Source organism: Pelobates fuscus, chromosome 4 (assembly GCF_036172605.1).
Source record: "Pelobates fuscus isolate aPelFus1 chromosome 4, aPelFus1.pri, whole genome shotgun sequence".
Lineage (NCBI taxonomy): Eukaryota > Metazoa > Chordata > Amphibia > Anura > Pelobatidae > Pelobates > Pelobates fuscus.
Genome location: NC_086320.1, coordinates 335,715,116 through 335,720,043, shown reverse-complemented (window position 1 = coordinate 335,720,043; position 4,928 = coordinate 335,715,116).

The window sequence follows — 4,928 nt, the reverse complement described above, 5'->3', positions numbered from 1 at the left end:
CTTATGTGGAAAATAACTCAAATCAAGCTAATCCAGTGGGTGACTGAGCCTGATTATAACTTTATAGAGCAAGTCAGTAAGTATTTTAACCCCTTAATGACACATGACGTGTGATTTGTCATGATTCCCTTTTATTCCAAGTTTGGTCCTTAAGGAGTTAATGGACACAAAATAACTCTAAAGAATGTTTTTTTTATGCTGTTTTTTTGGGGTGGTGGTGATGAAACACTTTGAACGGAAGGTTTATTCTCAGTGCAAAGCATTTAAATGGGCATTGCCTAATACTAACAAGGTTAGTGCTGGGGATAAATGGAGTGGATCTTCATTAGCTGTGGACGACAGTTCTGCAGTTAATGAAAGGTAAGTTTATATGTGCAAATTTTATCAATAGCATATATAAATATAGTTACAATTAATTGTATGCACTAAAAATATATATTTTGATGTCATTTCTATTAACCCCTCAATGACGAGTGACGGACGAGGTCCGTCACTCAGGGGATTGCCATAACGACGAGTGACGGACCTCGTCCGTCACCCGTTAAAATTAACCCCAGATCGCCGCATTAGCGGCGATCGCGGGGTTAATGGTGCTCCGGCCTGCCTCTGTATTAGAGGCAGATCGGGAGCACCGACTTGCGCTGTCCCAGCACATGTCCCCGCTCTGACAGCATGTCAGAGCGAGCACATGTGCTGTGTATACTCACCTTCCGCCTCCCTGCACTTCCGGGTTCACTGTGAAGTGCAGGGAGACGGATCATCAGTGATCCTGCCCCCTGTGTAAAAAAAAATAAAGTTAAATTAAAATCCCACCCCCCTTTACCCAGTTTAATAAAAAAATAACCCTTTCACTGTCAATTGATCACTATATACAGTGATCAATTGGCAGGGATTGCATTTTACTATGATCTGACTTTTTTTTAACCCCTGAGGGTTAATTCTTTTTTTTTTAACCCTCAGGGGTTAAATTTATTTTATTAATTAATTTAAATATTTTAAAATTATAAATTTAGCTAGCTGGGGAGGGTGGAAGTTAGTGGGGAATTGGGGGATTTCGTGTTAAGCTAACTAGGGGTTAACGTTAAAAAAAGTTTTAAAATAAGCTTTAAAAAGTTAAAAAATTCAGTTAAAAAAAAGTTTTAATAACGTTTAAGTAAAAAATAAAAATCACCCCCCTTTACCCAGTCCAAATAAAATTAACCCCTTCCCTGCCAGTCGATCACTGCCTACAGTGATCAAAACACAGATCACAGTATTATACTGTGATCTAATTTTTTTGAACCCCTGCCGATTAACTTTTATTTATTTTTTAACCCTCAGGGGTTAAATTTATTTAATTAACTAATTTAAATATTGTATAACTAAATATTTTGCTAGCTGGGGTGTGTGGGAGTTATGGGAAAATTGGGAATTTACTGTTAGTGCTGCTTACTGCTAGTTAGGGGTTAACGGTAAAAAAAAAAGCTTAGAAAAATTTTAGATCTGTAAAAAAAGTTTTAAGAAAGTTTAGGAAACTTTAAAAAGATTAATAAGCAAAACAAAAGTTTAAAAAATAGTTTAAAAAGTAAAAAAGTTTTAAAAAGTTAAAAAATACATTTAAAAACGCTCATTACCACTACACCTGGAACAAACTAGAGAAAGAATGATCCCACGCCAAGGTTTTGAATTACCCCAGGGTGTATTCTTTAATAAATAGTATGTGTTTGTGGGGAAGTTTCAATAACCAACCATCTAAACTACTCCAAATTGGAACATGGATACAGCATTAAACTTCAAAGTTAGAAAAAAACTGAATGACTGCATCTCAAATGTGCCCCTTCAACATCTACATATACCTGGCAAAAGGTACATACGGGGGTATTGCTGTACTCAGACCACATAGCTGAGCAACATATGAAGTATTATACAGTGGTAGCACACATAAGGTTTGCAAAATATACTGTGCAAACTCACTTTGTGTGTCAAAAAGGCAGAAAAAAATGCTTATTACCACTACACCTGGTACAAGCTAGCGGAAAAATGATCCCACGCTAAGGTTCAAAATATGCCTTTTGAAATACCCTGGGATGTCTTCTTTAAGAAATGGTATGGCTTTATGGGATATTTGGATTATATAGCCAGGTAAAATACTCTAAAATGGGACATGGGCACAGCGTAAAAATTTGAAGTTTAAAAAAAAATTGAATGGCTGTGTCCCAAATGTGCCCCTCCGATGTCCACATATACCTGGCAAAGGTATTTTTGTACTCAGCAGACATAGCTGAGCAACATATGAAGTATTATACAGTGGTAGTACACATAAGGTTTGCAAAATATACTGTGGGCAAATGGGGGCATGCTAAGGCACAACATGCACCTTATGAGATACCCTGGAGTGTGTACTTTTACAAATGGTAGGCCTTTGTGGGGTTTTTTGAACAGTCAAACTGCTATAATACCCCAAATGGAAGCATAGGCTCATTAAATCCGTCTCTCAAAACTCTACTTTGAATACTGAAAAGGGCAGGTCTCCTGTATGGCACTGTAGCTTCACGAAATAGTGCCAAAGACATACAATGGGGTTGTCATTTTACTCAGCAGATTCAACTGAATACAAAATAAAACTTTGTACAGGAATAGCACACACCAACTTTACAAAATACACATGAGAAGTTCTTTGTTATAAGTTTGTGTGCCAAAACCCCCAAAAAACAAAATTTTTCTCCAATATTTAGGAGAGGTTGGCGGTGAAATAACTACGTAGAAAGTGTCAAGACAACCTTCGGTAAATAGTCTGTGGTGTCTACTTTATATAAATATATACTTTTGTGTGGCAATTTTGTTTTCTTTTATGGCTATTAAGCTTACAAGACAAACATACCAGATTCTACAATCGATACACATTAAAAGTTTATTTTACTCCTTGTGCTTTGTGACCTGTAACTACCCAAAAAAACGTAAAATCCCAGACACATTATATATTATGTAAATCAGAACAACTAAATGAATTTATTTTAATTACTTTCCTTAACCTGCACTAATTGTGCACACATTATTATTGCAAAAACTGTAAAATAAACTCAAAATTTTCCTTTTTTTTTGCATTTTTCTGTATTTTTTTATAATAAATAAGCATTTATGTATATATATGTTACATCGAATTAAAGCCCTTTCTGTCCTTTAAAAAACGGTATATAATATGCGTCAGTGCAATAAATTAGTAAAATCCAAATTGCAGTTGAACGCAAACAGCAAAAAATTCAAAAAATGCCGTTGTCATTAAGTGAAAGACAAGCTTCTGAAGCTCTGTCCTTAAGGGGTTAAAGCACTATATGCAAAATACAGTGTAAATATATGAAAACAATAAACTCACACATTCAGAAATAATAGCTATAAAATTATTCTATATATGGGGGCGGAGCCTGACAGCCGCAGCGACTGGTCGCATCTTTTTAGAGCTCCCCACCGAGAAAGCTGAAAACTGGGAAAATAACCGCCATACCTGCACCCACGGTGTTTCGGGAGATTGTCCTTGCCGACTACAACAATATGGGTCGGAAAACGAAAAAGCCCAGACCCGACAAGGCCAGTCCTGGACTCACAATCGGATATCTCTGGTGTCAGGCGCATGGCAATGTCGGGCCCAAGATGGCCGCGATCACAGGAGGATGCTCCGATTTCTCAGACGAGGACTCACTGGGAGCCAACATAGATTATCCACAGGCACCGGAGAGGCCCATACAAAGACCACAGGGCCCAGAGGCGTCCCCGGTCACCAAATCAGACCTGAAGGAGATGCTGGCCGCACTCCAAAACCATATTTCGGCAGACATAGCCACGATCCGAGGGGACCTACAGGGCCTCACAGGCCGCATTGATAAAATCGAGCACACCGCCACAGAGCACTCCCAGCAGTTAACCGCGCTCCAACACACAGTACAAGAACTGCAGCACCTAAACCAGCTGCATGAACGCCGACTTGCTGCCCAGGAAGACTCCCGGCGCCAAAACAACATAAAGGTGAGAGGGGTCCCGGAGGAGATACCGGACGCTGAACTCCCACACTTTGTGAGACGCCTGATAGGGGCCTTATTACAACCCAGACAGGCTAAAGCAATGACAGTCGAAGGCCAATTCCGTATCCCCAAACCCGCCAGAGCCCCGAAAACCGCCTCCAGGGACCTGGTGGTCCGTTTTAATAGCAGGTCAGACAAGAATGCAATCCTTACAGCCCTGAGGGGACAAACACCTTATCGCTTTGAAAATATGCACCTTACAGTGTTGGCCGACCTCTCGGGGAGCACCCTTGCATGGAGAAAGACACTACGGCCATTCACGACACTTCTCCAGCAGCACAGCATCCGCTACCAGTGGAGACTCTCCCGCACACTGCTGGTGCATCAGGGAGCAACACCACACACAGTGACCACCCTCCAAGAGGCTGCCACAATACTACCAGCCCTGGGGCTCCCCCGGGATGCACTCACTCGAGCTAATCAACCTGACCAGCCCTCTCACTCCTGGGACCCGGCTAACATCCCACCGTTTGTCCCCCGACGGAGCACCACAGATACATACGCAATAGCAACTACCTGAAGGGAGCAGCAACTAACCGCACCCCACAAAGCCATCAGCCTATATTAACTTACGTTAAACCCAAAACCCTTTATTATACCACCCAAGAGACCGGATCTACTATTTTTGCCTGGACCCTTTATTATGACCCGAACTCGCCCCATCTCCAGAAGAACCCAAGCCCTCTGACGACACCAGAGACCCAGGGTCCAACAAGACCACCCTCAAGCGCAGCCAACGACGAGAGTATAGCCGGACGCTACCCACACTTCACATTGCCAATGAACGACTTACCACACCAAGGCATAAACTGCCGATACCGCGTACCCTCGAACACGGACTCGCAGGCATGACCCGGTCCACTGGTACCAAGC